Raw genomic sequence first — 17,235 nt, forward strand, 5'->3', positions numbered from 1 at the left:
AAATCCGATTTTCATCCGTCACCGGCGGCCCAATCAAGACATCAAGACATGAGCGCAGGAAAGAAGTCTGATCAGTCGACCAGGCGAAGGCCCAACGGAATCGAATGGAGTCGAGTGTAATTGGTCAATTAATAGAGGGTGCAAGGGCCCCAAACAGGCGCCAACCATCTGGAAATCGAGTGTGTCCGGAATACGGGAATTGAAAGAAAAATGGCGCCACTGCGCTCCAACAGAGGGAACTGACACTGCCCGTAACATGAAAAGCATTCCCCACGGGCGCTCTGTGTGGTGGAATCCGTTGATTAAACATTCGTTCGTCCGATGCGTGCCCCTAGGTTGATTCCTTCGTTCCCTTTGCCCCTTTTCTCCCCGTGTACATGTTGTAAGTTCCTTTGGAAAGTAAACTGATGTCGATTCAAACAGGGGAAAAAACCGAGGAATCCAATGAGCCTCGCCGAGAGTAAACGCGAACCAGCGGATGTGACTGTTAACATATTTGCTACCATCTTTTTCCCCGGCAGTCAGCTTGTTCCGATCTTGTGGCATCCCGTGCTACGGCTTAATTAAGTTGACGTAGTTTAATCGAGCCGAGTGAATCGTTTTGTTTCGCCAAAGTCAAACTAAAACAAGCGGCTGGCTGGGCACGAGCGGACAGCCGTTCGCATTGCGCCTTTCAATCTCAAGCGTAAGCTCGAACGTGCTCGTCTCTATTTCGCGATCTACAGAGGAGGAGAGAGAGGGCGAGTAGAGACGTCCATTGGCCGTGGCACGAGCTGAGGTTTTTTGTTTTGTTCGTGGCGTAAAGGGCAGACCGGGAATGTAGCACCTCGCCTATCTTCACTAGCGAACCGGGCACCGGACTCCCGGGTGTCGGTAGTTGCTGGACGGAATTTTTGGTTCGAATGAAAAAGGTTCAAGGGATTCTCTCTCTCTCTCTCTCTCTCTCTCTCTCCAGCGAGCAGGCTGGACCAACGGCTGCAATCCTTTGACACCGTTGGTAGCCCCCCACTCCCTTGTTGACCGACTTACCGCGAATCCCGGTGGTAAAGCCAATCATTCCTCTCTCCGTCAGTCGTCTACAGGTTTGTCTAGTAGATTGAATGAAAATGAAAAAAATAAAAACGCAGGAAACCCCATCCCGATAGAGCATGTCCAACACCGTCTGCTGGTTGAACTCCGGCCCTGTCGGAGGTATTCGGCCGTTTCTTCTCACCTCCGCGGTGGGCGACACGCGATGTAGAAGCCCACCGAGTGAGCGCTCGTCAATGTTTTATGCCTTCGCCTAGGCCGTGTTTGCGAACGACAAACTCGGCCACCACCAGGTATGACCAGGCTGGATGGATGGCCATTGAGTTTTTTTTCCTTCCCCAAAAAATCATATCTTAAGTGGACGCGCGCGCTCGACCATTCGGTGCGATGTAAATGGAAGCTACGTTGCGCGCGAAAACGAGATCCGAGGCGCCAACGGCGCAGTGTGGAACAATTGAATTGTGAATGAGACCGGACTTTATAACGAAACCGAAGCATTATGCAGCGTTTATCGTCCGTTGCCAAGGCGTTTTTTTATGGTACACGCCGGTCTGTTTGCTTCAATTATCTATGGACCTTTAGGGAGTGAGGGAAAAATGTGGCTTTGCCCGATGCTAACTATCACTTTGTCAACAGGCGACGAATAATCCGCTAGAAAACTGGACTGGCGTCGATGAACGATGAACGAGTACACTCAGAACGGTTTTAGTGATTCCTTCTCTGATTTTTTACGATTTTTTTTGTGTTTCGTTAATCCTGAATCTGAATGATGAGCTAAAACTCGGGATGAATAGTAGAGCAGTGTCACATTCATCACCATTGTGGTGGTCGCAATTGTCGAATCGCGTGCTGTAGAGAGATATTGTCCAGCACCTCGTTAGTTAGTGAAGATGGACGGAATGCCCACAGACAATAATGTGAATATTGTCACCATGACTCTATATTTCCATGCTACGATACTGTGGCTACAACGCTTCTTAAATTCGAGGAAACACTTTCTCGAAATCTACAATGAAAATGTCAACATCGCTCCGAGCACACTTTGAGGGCAGACACTCTGGCCTCTTACTAATCAAATTGACCTTTCCGAAACAAGTACAACGATTCCATCTTCAACCAAATGAAATTGAATCCTCGCGCTGGGCCAGCATTTTTTTTTATCCCGCAGAGTTATTTTGGGATGGAATACGAAAACAGGCGGAAGGCCAGCGAGCGCGTTGTCCACTAAGAGTAAGAGAGGCTGAACCGCGGATGCGATTGATGACTGATGAAACCTCAACGGTTCGGATGGCTTAACGTTTTTTCTAAAAAACAAACAAACAACGAGCAGCGAGCTAGACATGGAAATTGGAAACCCGTTCGTTCTCTCTTTCTTTCTCTTGTGCTGTTGGACGATGTCCTGTCGGATCCATATCCGCCCGCGTTTGGCGTTGGATGCTGGGACCGAACTTTCGCTGTCATGTGACCAAGGCTACGAGTTTCCTGCGCCTAAAAGCCACTCTCCGTGTCTCTCTGTACCTCAGTTTTTACCATTTTCACCACCACCCGTGGCGTGCGTGCCATGGAACAGAAGGAGACTCCTACCGGGAATAGGGCCTCCAACGGGCTCCATCTGCTGGCCGCATTCGTATGCAGGGGATATAGATTACTCCACCAGCACGTCAGCGTCAGCGTTGGCGGACGAGACACAAACTGGCAAGCAAGGTGAGCTCGTCCTTTTTTCCGATAAATATTTTGGATGTTTTGGATTCCAAGGTCCTAGGTCTACAAGCCGACGCAGAGGTCAAAGTGATGGCGCTTCTACTGCTGTTGCTGCTGCTCATGGTGTTCACAATCCGTCTGTCACTGGCACGTCTGGGTATTCTCGGTGCGTGGGATTTGCAAAACTCGACCTCACAGCCACTGCAAACGAACGAACGAACGTCCGACGACTGTTTCTGTTTACATGGTGTATGTGTCCGGATTAGGGGAGTTGGCGTTACCACCGGCGGAAGATTACAGCCGTTGGCTATTGGCTGCTCTGGCCGACTTGGTCTGGTGACTGTTTGGCCAGTGTTGGCCGGCCCCCTCAGACGCACTATAGGGATTGCCAGAACTTGCATCACACAGGCACAGACACTGGGTTATTGTTGACGACGGTCGGCGAACGAGCGACACGTTGCTATCGGTCCCTTGATTGCCGTAAAATCCGCTCACCCCTCAAAAGCCAGAGCGCACCTGGGGAAAGGGGGACACTGTGTGTTCCGTGGTCGAAAATTAGGCAAACTCGGTGCGGTTCGACTTTTAATTAGCAACAGCAGCATGAAGAAGGAGACCGGAGAGACCCGGAACGGGCGATGGAACCTACAAGGAGAAAGGAAGGATACCTCCTGTTTGTGGCTGATTAGCTTCAGGCCACCGGGTTCGTTCGGTGCCGCCGCAGGTATTGGTTTACATATGTGCCACTCTGGGTTAATGAGACCGCCTGGTAGTTCAATTGAATCGGAACGGATCACGAGCGAATCACGATCCCCAAAAGTCCCCAAATCCCGTGCTCCCGTGAACTAGTCCGTGGCCTGCAGTTTCGTTACGGTATCCAGCGCTGTTTCTGTTCAAGGTTCAATGTTGTTTCCTCCCATTAGCCGGCTGATTGACGAAGAAGTTTTCAGCCGAAGCAAACCGACAGCAACCGTTCATGCTGACAGCAAGATTGTATCGCTCAGCAACTGCTAGGTGCGGTGTACTTTAGCGTCATCGCAACTGCTAGCACGCACTCCGGGTCCAGAGCACTCCAGAACTCCTACGGTTAGGTCCAACGCAGCTCACTAGCAGCTCGCTCACTCAGAAGCGAGCACCACGAGGAGCGAGAGAGCGAAGGAATGTGCGGAAACATGCGATTCAACGATACATTATCGCATACAAATTGCATGTTGCAATTGCTTTCGAAGGGTTACTGCTCGTTACTGCTGCTGCTGCTCCTGGTGGTAAGGTCGCCAGGCCAACAATTTGCAGCGTTGGCAGCGATGGCGGGGATTGCTGCTGCTGCTGGTGTACGTCTGCATCACTCTATTTGCTCATTTATGCAACATGATATCCTTACCCGACTAGGGAAAGATACGAGCCGGGCGCTACGGCGCTTGGTGGTGCTGGGTCTCGAATTATTTCCGGAGCTCAGTACCGACACTCCAGAGCCGAGTGGTGGGCGTGTGTGAGCTGTTGTGCCACCCGGGATATGGTGGTGAGAACAAAAAGGGGCTATCGCTCGCTTGAACGTCTAGTTGAACCCGTCCGTAGTAACGTCGCCAGGCATTATCCAGCTTCGTATCACGCGGGTTCAACGCGGTCGACGAAGCACGTGCCACGAGGCACGCTGTCGTCCCAAGTCGTAGTCGCACAAAAGAAGCGAGAAAAAGGCAGAATCTCAGACCCGTTTGTTACATTGTTTTCCGGGAAATCGTTGTCAAGACAAAATAGAATGAAGTAGAATTAAAAAAAAATAAGTTAACAAACTATTCGAATACCTTATTGGGGTGATTTCGCGTAGAAAAGGGCGTTCCAATGGTTCTCTTTTCGTTACGTATTCACTCCACCAGATTCCGCTTTAAGCAGTAATTGATTCTTATCTTGTTACTGGATCTTATGGCGTTGCTAGCACGAGCAATTTTTCATCCAAGCTCTGCCTTCTCTTTCATCTCTTTCATACAAGCTCTGCCTTCATCCGAAGTCAAGCAATTACTTCGGAAATCATGGAGCTAACCGGGCGGAGATATGATCTGAAGCGCTCGCTTGCATTGCCTTTCGGTTTAGTGACCCTTCCTCCACTGACACTCGAGCATAACTCTCGTGATTATTGGTATAATGTTCCGTTTTTGATTTTGTAATCATCCTAGTACCGCGCCCCAGACCATTAAAAAAACTGTTGCGATTGCGTTCCTTGGTGTCCAGATCGTTCTTGCCATTTCAGTGCTTTCCATTCGAGTGTCTGATTCGCTGATAACGAGCAACGAATGGCGGGAAGCAGAGGATGAAAGCTTTACTTTTGCTATCGTTCCCCGGATGCTGATCAGCAGCACATTCACTCCGTTGGATGCTTCCTTTCTGGTCTTGGTTGGCTTTTTTCCTTGCCTTGTTTTGATTAAGAATTCAAGAGATCTTGCCGGAGTGGAGTGGAGAAGTGCTACTTGGTAGTAAAAGAAAGAAAAGAAAAAGGAATTCAAAAGAATCTCGCACCACCCGTTCACTGTTGTCGGTTTTGTTTGTTTCTATTGTTTTTGAAGAATCTTTTCCCCACCGGGGGGGGGGGGGGGGGGGGGGGGGGGGCGCGCAACGATTGTTGCGTTTCACGAACCATTCGGTCTCGATTTAATTATTATTCCAGCGAGCTGAGTGGAAGTAGCGAGTCCGAGCGAGTGGACTCGCCGACTCGTCAAAAACGGTTGCAGAGAAAACCGCAAGAACCAGCGGGAAAGATGGTGTGAGATGGAAAACCGGTAAATCAATTCGCCAAAAACCAAATAACTACGAGCGATGATGAAGTAATTGGATCCGGCTACCGAACCGAATATCATCACGAGGCAGAAGAGGTTGCTGAACGCGAGGCGAACGGTGGAGAAGATGAAAGTAAAGCAAGAACCTCGGAGACTTATGTTATGATCATCTTTGGGGCTTCTGTGGCCACTGGTAGATCAGGCATCGGGGGCACAGGAAAACACAATCTATCATGAGCAACCTGCAATGCCGGACGGTATCTCTTTCTTTCCAGGTGGGAAATGAATGGCTAATGAGCAAAAGCAATGGGTGTGGGGGTCCCTGTCAACGTAGGCTCGAGAATTGGTTGACCGTCTTGACGGCTGGTTCGTCCGTCTGGGGCGTCAAAACAATCAAAAATGTAAATTAACTCCCTTCATATTTCTTCGTATTTTTTTTTCGCACGTACTCGTGAGTCGTTGCACGCCGCGGTGGACATTGTTGCGCGAGACAAGAGGGCGGGTTCATAAATATTTTCAATGCACCATTTCATGCCCCCGGGCGGGGCGAGGGCCGTTTGACGATGTGGCGCCAAAAGAAAACGATTGTACTCAAGAGGCTGACCGACGCGTCGGTGGCGCTTCCAATTCCGTTTTATGGTGGTCAGTAGTGGCGGCATTTCTGAAAGGCCGAAAGTTTGATTGTGTCCAATATTTTGATATGCTTTCACTGGCGCTAACCGTAAAGAAAGGTGCAATCCTCGGGTGGCGGAATCGCAATCGCACGCTGCGGCTGCTGGTTTCCTGGTTGATTGGCCACAAAATTTACAGTTTGTTAAGCGAAACGATTGGTCCAATGGTGGCGCAATCAAATCAATGTTTTCGGGTAACGTAAGTGTCGGCATGACTTTTATTGTGGCGTGCCTTTTCTTTTAATGTTTTTGAAACGACAACTGCTTTGCTTAAGGGGAGTCTACAGTAGCTCACAAAATATTGAACAAAACTGACAAAATATTAGATAAAAAAAGGACCTCGTTCATGAATCAAAGCATCTGGTTACATTGAAGCGAAGGTTTTTAAAACCAACTTAATCAATAACGGTGCCCATTGTAGCATAAAACCTACAGGACTAATCGATTTGAAATTTTGATCACATAATCTGTACATTATTTGTCAGGCAGTTCCGTCAAGATTAAATGAAAATAGTTGATACTTTTTTCTTAAAACAATTATGTAAAACTCGTTTTCTGAAGCAAACTCGTAAAATGCAATTTTTAACTTTAAAAATCTTTCGAAAATCGAAAAATTGGAAATTCAACAAAAACTTAACAGGGCTACCTGGATGGACTTAAAATCTATGAAAAGAATATTGATTTGTATTTTTTGATAAACCATCAGGCAGCTACGAAGAGCACCTTTAACGGTCCGATTCAAAAGACTTACCCCTGAAGATTTAAGCGACGAACCCGGTGATTACTTCTTTAACTTCAAAATACTGCCAAAAATGCTTGAAAAATTGGAACTTAAACAAAAACTAAACGGGTTTAGCTGGATAAACTTGTAACCTATGACAAGAATATTGATTTGCATATTTCAGATGACCCAGTACGTGGCCACGATGGACACCACAAAAGAACCTTTTCGAAGACACGCATTCTTAAATTTGATGCCATAGATGAAGTTTTTAACAAATCTCCCCAAAATTAGAACCAAATTTTCTTGGAAAGTTATAGTTTAATATGGTATTAATTTGAAATGAATAAATTTAAGGGTTCCTTCACAACAAATTGCCAAACATGAGTCTTTTTTGGACCCGAATTAACCCTCGTAGATCGTAAAACACCGCAAGTAGGCACCTTATGGCAGCCCATTCCCATGTTCAGATCCCGCAATCAGCAGCGCAGATCATAAAAATCATCAGAGTGTTGATCTAGTACGCGACGACGTTTAGTGCTACTAGTAGACACCTTGAAGATGAAGTGGGACTCTTAAAAACCGTCGCCAGCGACCCCTCTCGGTTACCGTTATTTGTTGGGCCCCCGATATCTCAGTTCCAACCGCTGAATTGAGGTTTGTTGTTTGTTCTAGGCCCGTGAAGACGCACGCAAGCTAGTGATGACAGGTATATCCGCCACGGAAACGGGGCGGCTAGTAGATGAGTAGCGTTTCATTTCATCAGTAGCAACCCCCCTCTTATCTCTCCACACAGCTGCACACAAATCGCGGCACTTATCTTATCGCCAACGGCCAACCATCCGTCCTGTGGACACTTCGTCGTCGTAAGTCATTTGTCTCACGGATTTACATTGTCATCGTGTGTAGAGCGCGCCATTGGGTTGGGTGCCATTTCTCACGTGCCCACGGGGGTCCGGTCGCGCAACCCAATTCACGCCACGCTGGTCAGAGACCGAAACAGTGGCACAGCGCCACTGGCCCGGGACTTAATTAAAAGACACTTTACGCTTGAGCTACTTCTTCGCTGCTCCTTCTCGCTCTCCAGCACCGCCTGCTATCCGACAAACAGGTGGACCCATAATTGGTTCGTAAGGGGGGCTGGGTGGAATCGACACTTCCTCCCCTCTCTCTTCTTCCTACTCCGTTTACTGCCAAAGTCACCCGCCCGTAGATCGAACGGAGTGAATCTCAACGCGCTCGCTACGGAGTTCCGAGTGGAGTGTTGGAACCAGTTTTTTGGACCACGCAAAATTGGAGCGTATTTGTGGTTTTGCGGTTTTTAATGCCAACCATTGTTACCGTTTAATGCTGCTGCGATTGATGTGTGTTTGGCCACCGCCACCATCCGGCAGTCTCCAGTCGGTCTCTCGTTTGCTTCCTACGGACGAGGGAACTGAAGTGGCAGCAGTGGATCCCCTAAATGGCTCTATTGGCCACAGCACTCCCAGTAGAGAAGACTAGCGTGATTTATAGTTAGTGTGGAAGTGCTGCTTGGCGCGTTTTTTTTCGCAGCTTCTTTTTAATTTCTTCAATCCCTCTTCATGCCAAGCCCGGCCACAGAACTGAACCGCTAGGGGTGGCTGGATGGTAAAGGTGTAAAATTTCATTAACCCAGTTATTAACTCAAACCTCAGACCGTGGTGATGGAACGCGCTTTAGTTAGATGCAAACCGCCAACAACAAGTGGCCAGCAATCGAGCCAAATCGACGACTGGGCTCCGTGAAGGGAGGGGGAGGTAGAGCTCTTTTTAGTATTTTTATTAGCCGGGTGTCAAGTTGCATGCCGGAACAGGACGTTTCTGCATTCCATATTTGATCTTAATGAGATGCAAAGCGTGCTTTGTTTGCACAACATTCCGGTGCGCCCCTGGTACGTGAAAGGGGTGGCCATGATGACGATAACGGCGCCGCCCTCGCACCGGAAAATAAGGTACATCGTTCCATCGCGGAACGCGTGGATCCCGCGTACTGGCGCACCTTTTGCTCGTGGCGGTGATCTCGCGCGCTCGCTCGGTGTCGGTCGGTAGCATCATTATTAACAACATCACCTCTTACTCGCGCCGAAAAAACATACTTTTCACGCTTCGGAATGCTGTTCCCACCCGTCCCGTCAAGCCAGTCAGTGTTATGCTAATGTTTTGCTTTGGCGCCGTTGTTTGAATTGTTAAAATTATGCAGAAAAAGTTTCGTTTCGCGCCACGGCTGCCGGGGGAGGGTGCGCTTTCCTGCGACCCGCGAAACACGTGCCCATTCGGAGAACGCGGCGGTTTGCGTTGCATTTCGGTTGCTGCTGCTGCTGCTGCTGCTGCATAGCGAGTGGCGAGAGCGTACCACCAAGGGGTTGCCAAAAATGAAGCCATAAAACTCATTCAACCGGCAGTATTTGGGCACGGTACGAGTTACATACCATCTAACACCAGGGATCCCATTCTTATCGCTGGAACTACTTCATCCACTTGTACCCTCTCCGAAAAACAGGTTTGACTGACATTCTCACACGGAGTGTGAATGTTTTTCGGGGGAGAGGACAGCATCCTACGCTCGTGAGATCATCATCTGAGGAGGAGCGTTTGCATTCGACTAATATATTAGTCGCCTCGTCGTGGTCGTGGTACGCGGTCGTCAGGTGGTTTACCTTGGCAGCGCATATGCCACAGCAACCTTCAAGACAACAACCTGTAGGAGCTAACACGAGGAGCGTCCAAGAGCACTTCTGCTGCTGCCGAGTGACGCACGAGCAACGCGCTTTAAGTGTCTGCGTCGTCGTCGTCGTTCACGCTTTCAAGTGCAAACCACTGCGGCAAACAATCTGCGTACGCGGCGGTGAGGTCTACTGATAAGCATGTCGCAACGAAAACAAGGAGATAGTGGTCGCTTTTTGTCTTCTATCTAGTCGATAAAAAATGTTGCAACTTAAGTCCGTTAGTGAGTTGAACATTGGACTTTTGTTCCGGTTTCGGTGTCTCATTAACGCTGAGATAGTGTCATTCATCGGAAATCTGCGGAAAGTGCGTGAATTTAGTTTATCAGAAACATGGTTTGCAGCACGAGCGTAGATTTTATTAATAAATAACTTCTTTTTTTTTTCTTTCAAATATTGATACGTTTTTCTCCATTCATAAAAGACGCTTGGCGAGAGTGTTTGGCTGAGTCACTGACCACCAGATTGTGTCCGAAGCTGCTTAAGCCTCAATCCGCAATTGCAACAGCAAAGCTCAAACAAATCATCGCAACCCCACCCATCCATGCAACTCGCCCGAGAAAGATGCTGATTCTTATTGGTTTGCACTGAACTGAAACCTCAAATGGTCCCAAACAGACACACAATGCCAATGGCAATGGCGTTCTCGGTAAGAAAGCTACTCCATGGCCACTGCTCAGCGGTTCCTTCCGATACCGGCACCATGCAATCTCCTCACCATCAAACGGTGCATAATGCTTCGAAATGGGTTTTTTTTGCGGATTTTTCCCATATAAATAGATTCTAGTTCCTTCCCCGGGATGGCATGGGGATGGGAAGGATGACAGTATTATCCGATCAACAATCGTCCCCAGAACCACTGACTCGTGGTGGTCATGGTCGAAGGCAGAGAGAGAGAGAGGAGCGAACTGATTTTTGCACTCGTTACTCCTCCTCCACCATCTCGTCATTTCGACGATCCTCAGGACGAGAAAGGAAGGAAGGATTCAATGTTTGACGCTGCATTCACTTGCGCTGTGCGCTGTGGTTCCAACAATTCCGGTGGCTTGGCATGGGCCATGGTCCCGTGTAATGTGTCCTCTCTTCGCATGCCCTTGGCTTTTATGCAATCATAATCTGGGACGGGAGAAAAGACGGAATGGAGGGAATGGGGGAGTGGAATCCTTTCACTGTGCACAGAATTTGCCAGACCAGAGAACCAGAATGGTAAAGGAATTCGGGATTGCCGAAAGCCGAAAGGGAAGCAGGGTTAATTTGAATGGAATTCCTTTGACAAGCCTTAAACCAGGAAATCAATGCCAACCGAAAGAGGGAAGAGGAACTCGAGGAGCAAGAGAGAGAGAGAGAGAGAGACAGAGAGAGAGACAGAGTCGTACTATCCCTTTATATCGTGATGTCCTTTCTACTTCGCTCGGTCCTGTGCACGACCACAAGCAGTGCTTTCAAGCATTGGCCTGCACTTTCGTCCGGTTATTGGTCCGTTCGGTTTAGCCTCTAGTGTGGACCGAGGACACAAAAGGACGACTCCTAGACGACCCTAGGCCGACGACTATTGAGTTGACTTGGCTGTTCCAGCGACGAAGGCAGCAAATGCTGGCTGTACGGCCCTCATCTCACTCGAAAACAAACCCCGCAAAGCATTCCATCATCATGGTAGCCAGGCTGGTACGGGATTATGAGTTTAAATCCGTTGATTTTGAATTACGAGTGCCACGTGGATGAGCATTATGCAGCAAGAAAAAAAAACCCACTTCCAATCCTGTCAGATGCACAGGCGATTGCGCGAGATCTCGTAGAACGAAGAGCTTGTTGTTACTCTTCGTTCAATGCATTTGCTTACTGGGGCACTGTCTTGTGGCCGGTAATCATTTCATATTGCAATTCGCTGGGGTTCGTGCATTCCAGCGACGCGTCGATAAGATACACTTTGCTCATGACCCCATGCTCTCCTCAACCTGCCAATATCTCTCGTGATTTTCCATTTAATGTCCCAAATCCCATCGCATGGGGTAATACATTTCGCACTCACACTCCCGGCCACACCGTGCAGCGTGTGACCTAGTATCGGCTCGGCGGTGAACGAGACTGCATTCCACTCGGCACTGCAAAGATCCTTTTTTGGTAACTTGCTCCGACTCGAGCGAAGCAGGCGAGCATGCCCAGACGGAACCAGACGGAGTGCAACATAAGAAAGTCAATCCAAGGAACAACACTGGTCCAAGTGGCCAGCGCTGGATAGTGTCGAGAGACTTCCGCCTGGCATGACGTCGTCGTCGACGAGTGCTCCCGCGAATCCCGAACCACAGGCAGTGAGAACGTCACAGTAAATCAGGGTGAGTCACGCGCGTTGGCGCGAGAAGGTGCCGCCGCTAGCCAGCATTGGTGTTCGTTCCGTTGAGGCCTTTGGGGGCCCTGCCATGCAGAGTGTGGGAATCGTTAATCTGTAACCATAAACTTTCATCAAGCCACAGCGAATAATCCGGCGAACGGGCGAAGGCTATGTCGTCTCCCCTAGAGTCTAACCCGCAACCCTACGCTCGCAGGAAAGCTCCCACAGAGAGCTGCTGCTGGAGCTAGCTGACTGACGCTGAAGTTGTTCTACGGCTACGGAGGGACCCCGTCCCGGAACGGAGTGGAATGGCAAACGAATGACGTGACGCTTGGAATGCAAATAACCTGCTTGTAATGCGCAATGTGCACAATATGGTGGACCCCCTCTATCCAACTCCCTTCCAACTGTGGAGTGAAGTGCAGCTAAAAAAGGGATGGACGGGGAGTAGAATCCCAAGCGAGGGCACTAAAAGGAAAACCATCTCCGCCACCGCAACGTACCTTCTAAAGGCCGGTTGGCCGGTTTCCTGCCACGGGCCACCAAAGAACGTAGAACGGAAACCCCGTGGCCGGCAGATTTGTGGTGCTTGCGGTCCCCCAAGACGCTCGACGGTCGCTTCTTCGTTGGATCAGCGTCAGGTGTAGGTTCCCTCCGCAAACGTTACACACGTACACGTACACGAACACACAACACAACACAGGCACAGATATAACAGCGAGTCACTTGCACTTTTGAGCTTCGTTAGCTCTTTTCTTTTTTTTTGCTTCCTCTCGTGCGCCTTGCAGCGCCGCACACACTTTTCACTTGGTTAGACTTTTATCCTCCACCTATTTTTTTTTCTTCTCCACTTTTAAGTGAAACTACTGATTAGATATTCTACCACGGTCAACACTAATGGGTCGTGCACTGGACGCCCATTTGCCCACCGGCACCACCCTGAGGGCGGGAAACTCCGCGTCTTCCGCTTCGATAGTGCCACTGGCGTGCTGGCACCGTGCGGCTTTGCTGGTGAAAGAATAAGATCGCAGGTGACTAGATGAGCTACAATGTGTTCGTCTGAGCGCATGGATGTGTGTACGTTAATTAAATTGAATCGAAATTCCATCCACACAGAAGGAGAGCATCCGAGCACGCGGTTTGGCACAGATTTTCCTTCCAAAGTTTCCGTTCCGTTCTTTCCAAGTGGTTCACCTCCCCCCGGGGGGTGGGGGACTCTTTCGGGATACGGTCAGTTTCAACGATACCGCACCGGCCGATTGCTTTCGTTTCATGCCTTTTGCTCCCGTTCCGAGCGGTGCAGGCCCGGTGGCTGGCTGTCGGTGTATAGGCACACGGATACCCCCGGCCACGGATACGCACCAGCATCTCAGACGCACAACTGGCGCACCTTCTGTGTGCGATGGATCTTACATTCTTTCCCCCTTGGGCAACGGTGGCATCGGCCAACCGCACCGCGTACTGTGCGGTTGATGTAATTATTTCGATTCCGGAAGCACATAATTGGCGCGCTGGGAGCGCATTACGCCCCGTACGTACATCGTCTGCGTTCTTTCCTTCATTCAATCTCCGGTCTATTGGTGTCCGGTGTGGCACGGTGATTCGGGTGGTGCCGGTGAGTGTCTCAAGGAAGTGAACCCCAAGCGTAAACCACACATATAGAGGAGAGGAGGGGTATTGAAAGTTTAGTTCAACTTTTGTTCTTCATCGAAAGGTGTTTTATGTTTTGGTTTGGTTTGGGAATTGAAGAGAAAGCGAGGAAAGGTTTGATGGAAAGGTCTCTTTTTTATTAAATAAACAGTAAGCATCTTTATTAGAAAAGAAAGACAAAGATAAGGTGCTAGAGTGAAAACCTATCTAGATGATTAGTGAAGACCTGTTTTAATGGCAAAATCTGGGTGAAAAAAAATCAGTAAAATGTTATTCCCGATCCATGAATACTCATATGAGTTAGCAGATATGCTTCAAACGAATTCTTTTTCACTACAATATTGTCATGCATCATGTTTTTTTAAACTTAATCTTTTGAAATACTATTGTTGGTTTGGTCGATGCCACTGGTAAGGCAATTGAATTGACTGAAGCACATTAGGCACATTAAACTGAAGAATCTCCTCCTTTGGATCTCCTTAAAGCACTCTCTTCACTAAACAAACACCGCTACACCATCAACATTGTGCAAGCCGGTTTCGCGGAGCTTAAGCAGCACCAATGAGGAGCCCAGTCTCATAACCGGCTGTTCAACTAATTATAGTATGTGTCTTCGCTTGTACCAGCGAGGAACGCAACTGACGACAACAAGCACCCAGTTATGTTCGGGTTTCCATCTGGCGATGCAATTTACGCACTAGCTTCACACACCGGCAAATGCCGTTCTAAACGCTGTTCCACTTTCCGCGAGCACCGTTGAATTGGTACAGGCTAATCGTCACCAACGATCGGCCTTCGAGCGGTACTTTCGAGTCGAGAGGGGTCTGATTCTCATTCGCACCCGCATGTTTGCACGATTTGTCATCAACACAGCGGCGTAGATTAAACTTAGAACAAACGATCAACAGTTGGTTGGGCAGAGGCAGGCAGACTTTCGCTTTGAAACCGCGCAGCCCCACCAAACCACGGTGAACTCACGATAAAAACAACGAAAGGCCACAGCAAAAAAAAACAATCGCACTAGAAACACAAAACGAATGCTAACAAGTGGCCACCAGTGGCCACGAGACGGTGGTCCGGGGGGTTCCCGGTTTACAACGATTAATGACCACCTAGCGAACGCGGTGTGCTCGCGTACGTGGCTTGCGTAGTGCGCAACCCGCTGCTTGGAACTGCTTTGGGGTTGGGCGCACCCCAGTGGTGGTGTGTCACCGCGCGCGCGGCGATGGTGCTGCATGTTGCAGATCAGAAAAGAGAGCTGAGAGAGAGAGAGAAACAGATGTGAGCGCAGCAAAACAGAGAGCCAATGGCGAGGAGAGCGATTGTAGGCGCTAAAGAGTTGCGAGAGAGAGAGAGAGAGAGATGCGATCAACGCGCATCAACATAGCGGTACGCCATCTGACCACGAATGCTGCCCCTATGGCCGCAACGGGAGGATGCGCGAGGTGATTATGATGCGCGTAATTGCGGTGGGGCAATGAGAACCAGAGACCCAGAGAGCGAGAGATGCGGTTGAAAATGGTGAATGAGAGAAGAAAGAGAAGATGGAACCGTAGAAGGGGTATCAAGTGGAATGGGGGGATGAAACGAAAGGGTTAAACCTGTTTCGGACAGCTGCGTAGAGATGGTTTTAAGCTTTCGGCGCACAAGTGTGGTTGTGCGATGGGTGGCTTGAAGCTTCCAGCGAGCAGTGACGTCATCATGTTAAAGTAGCATTATGGGGTTGGTTGATTGGTTTGTTTGAGCTTTTATTTGATTCACTAGTTTATTAAAACAAATTCAACTAATTACAAACAAACTAACTTGGCTATATAGATCCATTTAAATATTTTGATTTTCGTGGGATAGATTGTACAAATTCTCATGAAGTATGATTATTTTAAATTCTGTTCAAAGTAAATTGTTTTATTTATTTTAAATGCACTATGAAATAAGTCAGACATAATGGAAAAACAATGTGCACCTATTATAAGCAAAAGTGTTGTAAAATAGAGTAATCAAGTACACCCCTCTTAAAAAAGCTATATTTTAGGAATTTCTTATATTGTTTCTTTATACTGTTGGGGTAACATCCGATTAAATAACTATAAATCACTGAGAAAGTACAGTGCATTATCGTTGCATGCATTTTAATTTTTCCCAAACATTATGTCCCATTCCAACATTATGTTATGAATGCGCCATCGTTTTTGAGCAATTTATTTTTAAATACTTTAAACAAGAGCAAGAGTTTCAGAATAGTTAAAGATTCGTCATCAGTCCGTATGAATTGTGCAGCATTTTGAAACGAGTTGTGGCGGTGTTCTATCGTTCCACTACAAAATAAAGTCACTCGAAGGTACTTCAACGCCAACAAACGGCAACGAAACGGATAGGAGTGTGATTGTGAAACTTTTCTCGCTCCTGCTCCTCGCTGTGCAGACCATCACCACCATGGTATGGGTTTCCGTGAAATGACCATAATGCTGTATGCCGATTTCTACATAAAACTTACTTACCAATCAGTGGTACAGCTTTTGCTTTACTTTTTCTTCCACTTCCTGTTGCTGCAGCCCCAGCAGGCTGCAGACCGTAGAGTTGACGCGTTGTGCCAAACAGAACGACGGGACGGGGAACGGGGCGAGCGACTAAGTAAGTATCTTTTTATCGCTTTCCTTCACTAACGAAACCAAGAGTTCTCCCACCGGATTTGCGTACTGGTGCTGGGCGTTAAGGCGACCTGCCATTACCACGACGGCTGTGATATTCACTTCCACCGTGCGGCTACAAAATGTGAAAGTTTTGTGCAATTTTTGAATCAACTCTGGAGCGCACTGTAAGGAGGAAGAGTTTGGGGGTTGGCCGAGGCGAGAAATGATGTCTGTTGGATGGTTGAATTTTCCCAAGAAGATTAATTCCTTTTGATCGTGCTCGTTTCCTGGCCTGACTGGCTAGCCGGCCGTCTTGCCGGAGTTGTCTTACTACCAAAAGATGCCAACGATCAAGCGAAAGGGGGCACAGGGGTCTCGCAGAGTTGTTTTCGGAATAGTTCCTCAACGACTGGACAGTGCTGGACGGTTACGGGTTTTGAATCAATTAGTCAACTTTTAGCCTGAAATACCCCTTTGTTCGAAGGCATTTGTTCCGCTCGCATTTGTTCGGTTGTTTAATTGTGGCCAGAAGAGTTGCTTAAGCTTATTTGAACCAAGGGGTGGGCAAGGGCTTAAGGGCTCCAAGGGCTCGAACGAACGAAGTGCGGTCACCACGTGGCTCGACCGGAGTCACATTCCGCATGGATGATGTTCCGGAGGGGGGCCAGCATAATTCATGCTTCGTTTGATCTCTCCCTCTCTCTCTCTCTCTCTCTCTCGCGGCTGAGCGATTCTTTGAGTGAAAGGTGCGATTTCTAAGGTTACCGGGGGGGATGTTTCTTACAACATTGTAACAACATTTTCCAATTGAAACAATGCACCCACCTTCTCCCACTGGCAATGGCATGATGGCAGGTTGGGGATGGCAAAGAGTTTTCCCAGAAAGCAAACCCTTTTCTTCCATCATTCCCCTCCTTTTAGGTCCTTTGGTTTTTACAATCCGGACTTCCTTCAAAGTTCGTTAAATTCGCAATCAAAACCTCGGTACTGGGGGGT

At 48.4% G+C, this 17,235-nt stretch overlaps 1 protein-coding gene across 2 annotated transcripts in view; it reads right to left on the reverse strand.

The window, feature by feature from the left end:
* Positions 1-14,756, reverse strand: part of LOC126577258 (mucin-19) — a 72,006-nt gene extending 57,250 nt beyond the window's left edge. For both annotated transcript variants that reach the window (XM_050238736.1, XM_050238735.1), the window contains exons 1-2: positions 14,588-14,756; positions 12,463-12,967 (exon numbers count right to left, since the gene is read on the reverse strand). The gene's annotated coding sequence lies outside the window, so the exon portion shown is untranslated. The remainder of the gene's footprint in view (positions 1-12,462; positions 12,968-14,587) is intronic.
* Positions 14,757-17,235: the final 2,479 nt, after the last annotated feature.

The sequence above is a fragment of the Anopheles aquasalis genome, chromosome 3 (assembly GCF_943734665.1).
Source record: "Anopheles aquasalis chromosome 3, idAnoAquaMG_Q_19, whole genome shotgun sequence".
NCBI lineage: Eukaryota > Metazoa > Arthropoda > Insecta > Diptera > Culicidae > Anopheles > Anopheles aquasalis.